The sequence below is a fragment of the Lepeophtheirus salmonis genome, chromosome 8 (genome assembly GCF_016086655.4).
Source record: "Lepeophtheirus salmonis chromosome 8, UVic_Lsal_1.4, whole genome shotgun sequence".
NCBI lineage: Eukaryota > Metazoa > Arthropoda > Copepoda > Siphonostomatoida > Caligidae > Lepeophtheirus > Lepeophtheirus salmonis.
This window is the reverse complement of record NC_052138.2, coordinates 12474608-12487940: the sequence shown is the minus strand read 5'-3', so window position 1 is coordinate 12487940 and position 13333 is coordinate 12474608. Positions and strand designations below refer to the sequence as shown.

Below are 13333 nucleotides of genomic sequence, written 5' to 3'. Positions count from 1 at the left end.
GCAAAATCCAAGAAATTTTCAAGCATTAAGAGTCTTCCTCTATTGAAGAAGATGTAGTGAACTTCTGCAATTTCATTAATATATCTACCTTACAGAAGGAGTTTACTATAGATGTTTTCAAAGCAAATAGATTATTTTATGTTGCTAGATATGTATGTGACTCGATTAATAAATCTAATTCATGTGTACTCTGTCGCAAACTTTCGGATAAAATGATCATTCTGGAAGATGCTGATGATATCAAATTATATTACAAAATACAATATTGGTAATAATATTATTTATTCAAAAGAATACTTTATGGCTTCATTTCCAAAACATTTACAAATATATCAGTATATTTTTTTTTAATAATTACTAACAAACAATTAGGTATTTAAAAAAAAAGTTAAAACATGATTGATCTACTGAAATGGATAAATATCATTGGCCTCAATCCTACATAATTTATATCACAACTCATAAGTCGCAGTAGAAGTAGTTAACATACCTTTAACGCTTTACTTAACATTGTCAGTATTATAGTTAAATTCTTTCATTTTATAAAAACGCGAGTAGTATAATTTTTTTCTCTCTTTTTTGAGAGTGTGTAATCCCTGTTTATTATATCCTAGTCTTAGGATATACATCTGTTGGTAAACTAAATGTACCAACTATGACAAAACAAAACAATTGCTTTCAAAGGATATGAATACATTTTTTCACTTGTTAAATATCGCATTGGAAAATTGGATCGAAAATATTTTTTTAATTATATTGGATCGGAACAAGAATATTTTGAGATCTGCCCATGTGTACCTAATTTCATTTAAATGTATATTGATATTTACCTAGAACACAGAGTCAATGAAATGTTGATGACAGCGACAAAAAAAAAATATATATATATGAGTAACACTTTTGGTTCTTTGTCCTATTACATGTCATAATATCAAATAAACAGATACAAAAAAATATTTTTTTTATTCCTAGTATTTAAATATATGAGACTATGGAGGAACAAATTCTATTTGGTGTATAACAAGTGTGTTCGTGTAAGAAGAGACACTCCGTTTTAGGCTGGATAAAAGGTAATAATTTGAAAAAGGAATTGTTATTTAATATTGATTTCTGTCGATGTATTGCCTCGGTGAGAAAGGCTAAAATAGCTTCCATGCGCTCCATCAGAGTAGTCAGATTTATCTTAGCCATGATGATAATCAGTATGAAATGCTTAATCACTTTGTGCTATAAATATTGTCTAGATTCACTGATTGGCTCACAAGAGCCAATTATAATGTTACATCATTTTTAACGGCTAATTTAAAAGTGCATCGTCTGAAAAAAAACATCTGTAGGTAGAAAGGGTGCAACAAACGTCCCAGATGTTTCAAAATATAGCAAACTATCGGTAAGAAATAAAATGAATCTCAACGACGATGAGCTATCGGTTTTACAACAGGATCCATACTAACTGCATATTAATTGGTTCAAGAGATTAATAGAAAACGACTCTGTGTGGTATAGGATTTTTGAAGAAAAATTGAACAACATAATACGCCGTGCAATTCAAGGGATGGAAGGTAAATGTCCGAACCCAAAGAATTGACATATCGAGAGAAATAAGTCACTTTAGGACGAATAAGTCTGAGGTAAACTGGGAGTTGGCTATGAAGACGTAACAATAATGCAATGGCAAGAACCGGTAGAAGATCATGGAAGGCTCACGTGCTAAGCTAAAACATCGATCAAGAACAAAATAGATTTTCTGGGAGAAGTCTTTAATGACATATCAAATTTTAATCTAAGCGAAAGACTAGAAAAGGAGAGAGTTTTGGCAGAGGAAAATATAAAAGATAAAGAGAATATGGTCCTAGAAACTATTACTTTGGTTTTATCAGAGGAATGGAAAATAGATGCTTGAGACGGTTTTTGGTGGAAAAGTCTAGTTTTTGGGCCAGATAGACGGAAAGATTATAAGATAAAGATCACTGTTTCACCATCATTAAGGATATTTGGGTTTGGTTGGATGGATTTATCTTAATACTCGTTCATGTATAGGGTCATTACCAGCGTTCTTTCTTTTGGAAGTATATATGGCAAGACTTATTAGGAGAAGATCTGCTTTTTCTAGAACTAGAGACCACAAATCATATTTTATATTATTGTAACGAGATAGGCAAAATATCGGATCATTTGAACCAAGTCATATATATGAAACATATTTATTTATTTTTTAGATTGAAGAGGTTCTGTTACATTTATAAAGATAACTAAGTTTATCATAACCCCATTCCAAAGTATTTAATTTAATTTTAGAAGAACAAAAACTACTCTATTGTTAGATAGTTTAATTTTAACAATTAAGAAAATGATAAATGTGTACATGGATTATAATAATAGTATGAAGTACGGGAAATATATATCTTTATAACACCATGAAATATTCAGGATTATACATACATTTTTGATCACCTTTCTCTGACCAATTTGTAAAGGATCCCTAAATTATCAATAACTAATTTTTTCAGCTTTTGGATGTAATAAATTGTATTAAATTCTGAAAAATTGAGGCTTTTTGAGTATTTTTAGTCTTGTTGGTTTCGTTGCGATTTATATTCCTATTTGTTTAGATAATTTTAGAGAAAATAATTTTCCTATTAGAAAAAGATTAAATATAAAAAATCCCTACGTAAATAAGGAATTAGTTCCCTTCAAGAATATAATTTATTTCAACATAAGATTAAATTATTTAAGAGTGGTACTTTACCTTATCAAATGTAAATAAGTGATGAAGTTCTTTTCATGTCTAAGGACACAGACAAGACATATGTATACTACAGCCTTGAAATGAATTGCACGATCTCATAATGACTAACACGTATTAGCTCATTATCAAATACTAATAAAAATTGTTGCAATTTTAAATATCAAAGTAAGTAAGCAACACACAAAGTACCCCTTGAAATTATTTTTATTTTAATTAGGGGATTACCCAGCATTGCCCGGACTTATTAGCCGTGGACGAAGAGATACACTTAGTTAAGAATCCGAGTGCAGTGAAAAAATCTTAACACTTTCAATCTAGAACTAAATCAATGTCAATAAAATAAAAATAACTAATATGATGTAGCCCCTTGGCAACAATGATGGCTTCCAGGCGGCCACGGATGGCTTTGCACCCATTGTAGATGTAGTCCTTCAGCATGACATCCTAGTGTTGGTTGACGGTGTCCTTGAGATTGTTGATATTTGGATGGAGGACGGTGCATGCCATGGACTCAACATGCACCCAAAAAGTGAAGTACAATGGGTTGGCACCTTGTGATGAAGGGAGGGGGGCACATTTTATTTGGCGAGAAATGCAAGTTGTCCTCCAAATACTTATCGGCCTTTTGGGATGTGTGTGCAGGCGCACCATCCTACTGGAGCACCACAAATCTACAACTAAGCTTAATATGAACAATCAGTTTCTGGAAGATGAAAGAAATGGAGAATAAGCCAACATTATGAAGAACGACCCTCATAGAAGATTGGAAATGGTATTGAGAAATAGATCAGACCTTCCGAGGAAAAAAAGTTCAAATAGAAAACTGAATACTCAATAGTGCTAAACAAGCTTTTCAACACATAATTATGGGGTCTAGAAGTTCACTACTGTTCTTTTACATAGATGTTTGATTTTTTCCTTCCATTTCTCATCTAAATGGGGAGATATGAATGGATGAAAAATCACACATGAAGAATGAACAATGTAAATCAATCTATTAGTTTAAATAACATAAATAAAAAAAAAACTTTTTCCTACTTTGGAAGAAATCATTTGAAGTGTATGATGTATGTATTTAATTTGGAAATTGAATGCATAAAAAAAAGGCAACAAATATATTAAAATAATATTAAAAGAGAAGTTTTACGTCTATGTTCAACATATAATTTACATCATAATTAATATCCTTTTTAAAGGATGATTATTAATTGATATACCTAATAATAATAGAGATATAATATGCTAAACACTTGTGAAGCACAAATGTTTGCATTCGATGATCCATGCAGGAAGAGTCAAGTATCTGAGTCTGGAAAGGTAAATCTATAAAATAAAGAGGTGGTACGTGTCTCTTAGCTTGAGTAGATTATTTTTGTATTAGTATCTTTTTCCTACCAAATATATCGTTTTTTATAGCACCACAGGTGACATCATTTTCCCAAATGACGTTTGCAACTTTTTCATCCCTTCCCGTTTAATTCTTTTATAATTCAACTAAAATGGTGAATTCATGGAGCTTATATGATTAGTTATAGAATAATATTACAATATACTCGACGCCCTGACGCTATGTACCGAAAATTAACGGTGTAATCCTGTCAATTTGAAAAATGTTTGAGAGGAGAGCAGCTTAGCTGTCAAGACGTTTCATTTGATTAGCAAGGAGCAGCTTTGATATGAAGGAAATATATGAAAATCCCATCCCTTATATAGGAACGACATATAGACTGGAATTACTCCAATATCAATCTTCAATATAATTCGAGTACAACAAGAACTTACACTTATAACTCCCGATCAAAGCCTAATTGTTACTTTCCTTCTTTCATAAGCAAACGCACTAGTAACTACAAAAGAGTATATAAGGGGAAAAAAATATCTTGTATATCAATCCAGAATGTTTTTTCACATCTCTAATTCCGATACATCTAACATTTTGTATATGCACAATGAACTTCTATTGTAAAGTTCATTGTTTTCACGTCTTTTAACAAAGATTCATCTATTGTAATTTAATAGAAGTCAACGTTTCGGAAAGGGTTAGGGTTATGTTTATGTAATCATAATTATGCTCTAAAAAATTGTAACAAAAATACATAGCCCTAACCATCTACGAAGGTTATTTATATTCAATATTTTGTATCGAGGTTACGTGGATCCTGAACATAATTCATAAACACAGATTTCTTAACTTTTTATTTCAACCATCTTTTCTCCTCTTTCCTTTTAAGTATCTATAGTTCCTACTATATACTTAGATATTCCTTTTGCAACAGTTAAATAATAATGATAACAGCTTTAGAAAATAAAAATCATGTTCAGGCTGCAACTACAATTGTATCTCGCACTTTCAAGGTCATATTTTATACAGTACTACCCATAGGCGACAAAAAATTTAATAAGTAGCCAACTATATTAACAAATATTGATCACAAAGGGTTCCTTTCGCCACTTGGTTTATTGCTTTGTAAACAGTCCGCCACGACTCTTTTTAGTATTCTGATAGACATACATCAGGATGTGGGAAGGGCAAACCTTTTTCAAAACATATATTGATTAAAATACTAGAGATTGTACCTCGTATTGCCCTGAGTAATTAGGCATCGACTAACAGACAATTTTCGCTTTAATAATATCGAAGTCCTCAGTTTTACTCTCGTTTTTCATGAGCCTACGTCAATACTAAATACTTATATCAATTCATGTGTTATTTCTTCAAGAATGAAAGAATTTAGAGTTTTCGTAACTAAGTTGGACTACAAGTTACTTTATTAGTTTCATTCAGCAGCACGTACGATGCTACATACATGCACACGCCTATAATATTTCATTAATACGACTAAATTGTTGTTTCATAGATCAAAATATGTTTATGGCATACATCAAGGAGCACTATTTACCCGCTTCCATAAATTATTTTTTACTCGCTAGATTGCTCTTAAGTTTAATCAATGTTACTTTTAAAAGAGGTTTTCATTAGAACTTCCAAGATTTTTTGTAAAAAAAAACAAAATAACCAGATGTTTCACTCAATTCCGTAAAATTGTACATATGCACTCACTGAATACTCAAATTGTATATCATAGTCACATAATGAAATACACTGGTTCCCTCAATGGAACATTATTGTAAGCTTTTAGATTGAAGGAAGTAAGAGTTGATGTTATTTTAAATACCCAGGAGTGCAATTTTTTTTATTAATAAAGATTTAAATAGTAAAAAAGACAAAATAGAATATGTGTGTATATATATAAACACAATGGAATATGATAAAACTTTTTAAAAACTTTGTCCAAAAGATGACGTAACTCTACTGTAAAATAAGTTTTAAAAAAATTATCCTACATATTTTGTTTCCAAATACTATTATGTAAACAACTCTCATGCTCCATTGAGTGATCACAATGGTACCAATTAAATAATAATCAACAACTAATTTTAAACCAGACCCTTATCCAAGGAGGGATCAGAGCCACAACTAGGATATTTTTTTTGGGTTGACTAGACTGAGATGAAGTTTATATTTATTTAAATGGAACTTTTAATAAAGTATTAGGTATTTTAACTCATCCAATGAATTTGAATATAAAGACTATAATTGACTCAAAATATGACAATGAAATATAGGGATGTATGTACAGGGTGGTCTAGGTAAATTGGGAATATCTTTAAAGGCTATAATGAACGAACTAGATGGGGTAAAACAAATATATATTTTTCTTTTTGAAAACTACATTCAATCATTTTTAACGAGATCCAACTCTCTTAATAACCTCGGCCACGCGGCGCCAGAAGCTTTGGCATGCCTGGGCAACCTTGTGCAGATCCATGTTTGCCATGGTAGAGGTAATGGACTTCTTCAGGGTCTTCACAGACGAATGATACATGGCACAGATGGTTGACCCTTTCTCACAGATAAAAATCGTATGGCACGGTCTGTTTAAAGGCCAAAAATCAAGAATCCAAAAGTGAGAAAATTTTGTGGTCAAGACATCCTGCACTTTTTAGCCATATGGGCCGGTGCATTGTGTTGGTGGAAGGTGTAATTGTTGCATGAGTCTACTCCATCTATCCAAGGAATGTAAATTACAAGTGAAAAACCAGAACCAGTAGAAAATAAACAGAGAGAGGGATGAAGAAAGATACAGCGGGAGAAGAGAAGAAGGAAATGAAGTTTTATTTATGTCAAAACAGGTTCATAATGACCTCGGAGGCCAAAAAAAAAATCAAATCTATGGAACATGCATAATTATTTTCTACGTCTACTTGATAAATACCAAACAGAGTTGTTAAAATATAATGTTACAATATAATTTTTGAATGATTTAATTTTTGTAAAATATCAAAATTTGATATAAATGTTGTGCGCTAAGATAAAAACAATCTTGAACAAAAATCAAGAAAATGAGAAATTTCCAATTATTTTTTTTACTTCAATAGTTCATTGACATATTTTGAGTCAATTATAGTTCAAATTTGTGGGATTAGTTAATAATATTATTGCCCATTAATTTTAGCTATTGTTTAAAGCCTTTATTTGATTTAAGAGACTCATACTGAAACTTGAAAATCTTCAAATAAAATCTCTGAGTTTCTCTTCTTTTTTTTCTTTTTTTTGTGACTATCAATTTTGGCTACTTTAACAGTATTACATTTAAAAAGTTAATAATAATAACTTGTTGATGGGAATTGATGATCTTTCGTGGAAGAATAAAAATGTAATCCACACTCTATTTTGGTAAATAAACATTCTACAACGATCTGGATTGCTGACATAAATTAGATTATAAAGTTGACTAAATGATAAGAGTGAAACAGCTCTTAAAAATAAACTATTAACATACTTATTCAGTTGATATCAAAGGTAGAAAGTAGTGTTAGCTCAGTCTTTATTTATTTCGTTTGCATCTATCAGTCCTTAGGACCGGGCGATAAGACTTTCGGTCCTTCGGACTTTCAATACTAGAATTGATTATTAAAAAAAAGAAAAAAAATTACAGTGACGTCATCAAGTACCGTACTTTATAAGCTTGATATACAGGACTAAACTGGATAGAGGCTGAACTGGACTTCACGTGCAGTCTTACACTAGTAGTAAGTATTTAGTTACTGAAAAAAAAAGGGAATATTTTTCCTACTAATGTATAGCACGTAGAAAAATATTATCTCCTACGTAATCCACAGGGGTGTTGGCAAAAACCAAAAGCATACTTATTAATATATAAAACGTATGATAAAAAAAATGAAGGGCTTTAAAAACTTTTAGGGGGACTTAAGCTCCCCCCACAAAAAAAAGGGCCTAGCGACGTGACTAATAATCCATAATTTTATAAATATATGTATATTTTAGTCTACTACTCGGAAAAAACTATACATGAATTCCATTTATAATAGCCCATAGAAGTAATGGATGATTTCGGATATTTGTATTTTCTAATCAAAAAACATAAATGAACTTTTAATACTCCAGAGTAATTTGTAGTTTACTGATAAGTGATGAGCATAGACACTGAAACAAGAAAGTCAAAGAGCCATTACCCCTCTATCTTTCAGAGACAATAATGGTGAAAAGTTGCGTGATAATGTTATCATTAAGAAAGGATCTCATTTTTATGAAAATCCTCACTCCACTTATGAATGGGTTCCGGCATTCTTGGTAATGAGTGAAAGCTTAGGCAACAAAGAATTCCCCTTCTTGCTGAATAAACAAGAAAATTGATGACGTCACAAAAATTATGAATACTACTTTGTCGTCTACTTAGCCATCAGTAATACTTGTATATAATTAGTCAGGCAGAAAGGGAAATACTCAAAGTTATAGTGATATATATAATATGACGAATATTCGGTTAAAAATATCAGGGTAACCCGTTTTTGCGGGTAGTATACGGGTATTTTATGCATTGTATTCCAGATACGAATATTGCCCGTACCCCTTCCTAATATAAACTTCTATAACATTGATTTTTTTAAATTGAATTAGCTGAAGTGAACAGGTTCCAAATGTTAAATGAATATTAACCCAACTGTAGGGATGAATTAGATAACTAATATACCAGCTTCTAACAAAATAATTGCAAGGATATTTAATTTGATTCAACTATATTTCGGCTCATTTGTGTAACTTCATTCACACAAATCTATCTTAATCATTGGTGTGGCCTCCTTCAACCTCAATGTCGGTCTCCATGCGTTTCCTAAAGGCCCTACAGCCGTTGATGATCATTTCTTCAGTCATTGCGGCACATTGCTCCTCGACAGAGACCTTCAAGGAAGCGATAATTTTGTGGCAAATACAACAGGCCTTAGAGTCGACGTACAGTCACAAAGTGAAGTCTATGGGGTTAAGATCAGGGCTGTATGGGGAGGGGGACAAAAGGGAGAGTTTCCTGAAGGAAGTTTTGCATTATATTGGCAGTATGAGAAAATGCTCCATTCTGCTGGAGCAATACATTCCCCACAGCTAAGTTCCCATCGATCCAAGGAATGAAGACTTGATCTTAGTCAAGTAGTCGGCTGCCGTGAGACAGTACCCAACCGGGAACCAGACGAGATAGTAATTCTAGAGAGGGCCAAAAGCCAAGATACATAACTGAGTTTTTGGTCGTTGTTATGATGTGAGCCCCTTATTAGTGGTTTCAAAACGAAATTTAGCGATCATCCTTGTAATAAAAGACTGGATCCATATTCCAAGTTTTTTCATCGCTGAAGATGATGACGCAAGCAGTAGACGCCAACTTCAAGCTGTTAAAGAGGGCCTTGCAACGATGGAGATGTTCCTGCTTTATTCAAAAGGTGAACAATGGCTTCTCCTTCATCCCTAGGCTCATCCTTCCCTCCTTCTTGAAGGCCTTTGGAAGCCGCCATGTGTTAGATGCCAAAGTCTTCAGAATGTCATTGCATGAATTACTTTAGATCCCCCTCACTCTCCTTTTTGATGTCCTTGGAGTCTACCTACGGCTTGCAACCGCCTCCAGCTTTTCCATCAAGGCTGTCACCAGAATCAACACACTGTTTGATCTTGTAGTCCGTCGACCTTGCAATCCAAATATACATGGCAATTGCTGATCATTTCAATCTTAAGTCGGTTAAAGGGATTTCTTTTACACAATTGACTCTATCAATATCAATTTTAATGAGACAATCTTTGTTTTGGTTGTAAATAATGTTTAAGCTTTCTGCTGATGTCTCAATTTTAAATTTGACGATCACGAAATCTACCCCTTTAAGCGCTAACAAAAGTGTTGCAATTATTTCGTTAGACCCAGTATAATAATAACATGACATTGTCTATCACAACCTCACATCAAAAAGGTACAGGGAGCAAATGACCCGAAATCAGTTAGTACTTCTTCCCAACTATAGAATGTATGTTCAATGATTTTTGGTAACCGTTCATAGCTTAACAAGAAGGCCTAAAACATATTAAACCTTCCAACGTTGATTAGTGAAAGGAAAATAAACCTTGTTAATGCTTTCAGTTCATTATTGAATACCGGAAGAGAATTTTTTTAAAGATTTTCGAAAAAATCTTGAAACGGTGTTTTAAAGCCCTTTATTTTTTACCTATTTTTTATTCTTGTAAAAAAAATTTACCTTGTGATCGATTTATTTTCGAACTTTGACGGTTTCTGGAATACTTTTTTTATGTAGTGAATTACTCTATAATTAACTACGCAACGTCCAAAGCTAATAATAAACTGCGTACGTCAAATTATTAAGATCCATCATTAGCAGTAATTGTATCTCAAAACGGATACGTCTTGATAGATAAAGTATTTTTCGTCCAAGTAAATTTAAATGAAAATTGAGTACGTTGTCACCTTTTTTTTTTTTTTTTTCAGAAATGGGAGGATGAAGAGAATAGGTGTGAATCTGCATGAACTTATTGATTTGTGCGCTACTAATATGTAGGGAGACTGAAGGTCTTCCTATTGGAGGAAAGGTGAAAGGATATAACATTTATTGGACACATTTAATGTATGTCCAAACTTTACTTTTCCCCCAAAAATCAACAGAAACAAAGGCCCAAGATCAGCTACTAGTAGCTAGCTAATTCATTTATATAATATTACTATTCGATCATAACTGGAAATTGTTCCCAATAGCTATTTCAAATTCAAACAATCAACGTTATTCAGAACACTGATATTAAGCAGTGATGAAAAAAATATGATAATGGATTATATTGCTTATCTATATAGCCCACAATTAAATTACTTATATATGCATAATGACAATATTATTTTAATACATCAAATTGAAATGATAATATTAATTAATAGTTGATTATTTGAATGACCAATGGCGTAATTAAATAATACATTTTAAGACAAATAAATTGCAACTTGTACAATGTACTTATACAAGTTGGAACTATTACAGACATCCCAACTTGTACACAACAAATATATATATTTCAACGTGAATGTATTCCTATAAAATTTGGATAGATTATAAATAACAAATTCTTAATTGGTCGAATTTCGGTAGAGTAACGGGCAAAGTAAAACTATGCCTCATTGTCCCATGGACCCTTTAGTATTGCTTGTATCGTTGTCTGTTGAGTCTTTTTTAGTGGTGTCGGGCAAATAGGGAAGGGTCCATAGGACATAGTTCTACTTTGCCCGTCGCTCCATCAAAAATCGATCTATTCAAATATTTTTGTTATTTTTATATTGATAATTTTATGTTAATATTAGTATTTTTTTAGTTCCTAACAGAAAATGTGTTTTTTTATTTGCTAAAGCGATTATCATTATTATTTTACTCTTGTAGAGAAACCATATAAGCATAAAGCAATCACTACTCCATACGAAGACGAGTAATACTGAAGATTTATAGCGGATTTATTAGTGTAAGTCCTTGTTGAACTCGGAGTAGAATTGCGAATCGACATCATTGCTAGATATAGAGTGTGGGTTTACGTTTATATCTTTCATATCATAACAGCTTTCATTTAATTTAATGTAACAGCATGATAACAAAGTTGACCACATTTATTTACCGGGACGTTATTTTTATACTGATCATATGATTTTCAACAATGACAATAAATATATAGAGATGACTAGTGCATGAAAGACGAAGATAAAAATTGATGATTTGTTGCAGAGATATAAGTATAAATTCTACTCAGAGTAAAATCGAGGATAGACCTCGGAGTAATTCCTTTTATATCTTTGGTAGATACGGAATGGTGTTGTGTGTTTATTTCTGTCTTCTCATAGCATCTTGCAACTATTTTAAAGAAACGTCATGACAGCTAAGGTCCTCTTTTCTCAAACATTCTCAAAATTGTAAGGGTGACCAAATTAATTTTCGGATTCTATATTTTAGCATAGCAGCAGATTACATTATTTTCAACTATGCTAATAAGCAGAAAAGAAGCAGACAAATCCACAGCTCACAACAAAAAACACGACTATATTTATGTGTTAGTGATATAACAGCGTGTTTTATTGAACTGTATGTAAAACTATTTAAATATAGACACTTAATATGAATAACGTTTATTAGTTAAGCTTTTTTGCAGGGAACATGAGGCCTGCGGGCCGTAGTTTGCATACCCCTGATCTACATTAACCTATGTATTTACCGGCTAAAAGTATGTAGGGAGTCTTAAAGAAGAATATAAAGTAAGAACACTCTAATAAATTTTAAAAAAATTCACTACTTTGAATGTTGACAGCTAGGGAACAGAAGGAATAATGACATGATTTATATTTAATTAAAGAATTTTGATTTAGTACAGCAAAATACATTAGAATCATGACATACATTTATATTATAAATAATAGTAGTCGACGCACACAGCGCTAGACGAAGGTGACGAAGCAAGACGACAAATAGATTAACAATCATTTTACTTAATACTATATAATAATGAGGAAAAATCTTACTTTGATGATTTAAGTTTAATACCATGAGCCAGTCGAAGGAAGAAAACATGTCTCAGAGTGAGATGATAAGTAGCGGATATGACGGTCTGAGTAAATTATTCTTCTACAATACTAATAGTATTACTGATATGTTGAAATTGATGTATACTCCAATCGAAGCATTCAAACCGAATATTTTTGTATGGAATTTGTCAAAATTATCAGTATAAAAATAAAACTTAATATGTAAATATCTAAGCACGAGCGCTGCATGGAATATCAAGAACTACTAGATGAACTACCTTATTATTATAGAATTTTTATTAATACAATAATAAGAGAGAATTGTGATGATACGCGCACGCTTTTTTTTTCCATTTCTTTTTCAAAGTGCGAAGATACTACTAGTACTAGTAATAATATTAATACATAATCTTATGACTACTATGCTGTGTCTTTTTATTACAAGGTACGCACTAGCAAAAATAAGTTGCGTGAAATATATTTCATAAAAGTTCCGTTATTTATTATGTGTATTTTCAGGCTTTTGATGTATAAAGATTACAAAACCTACATACAATGTCCATCTAACCATGGATTACATAATATATTTCCTTTTATGTTAAGTCATCCATGGATTAACTCTATATATATATTCAATAATAAATTACACACTTTGTAGTTTTCTTAACTTAACCAAATT

General features: G+C 31.8%; 1 protein-coding gene across 1 annotated transcript in view; it reads right to left on the bottom strand.

Moving 5' to 3' along the window:
- Positions 1-13059, bottom strand: part of LOC121122608 (cGMP-dependent 3',5'-cyclic phosphodiesterase) — a 101205-nt gene extending 88146 nt beyond the window's left edge. Inside the window, exon 1 of the mRNA XM_040717638.2 lies at positions 12652-13059. The gene's annotated coding sequence lies outside the window, so the exon portion shown is untranslated. The remainder of the gene's footprint in view (positions 1-12651) is intronic.
- Between the last annotated feature and the right edge of the window lie 274 nt (positions 13060-13333).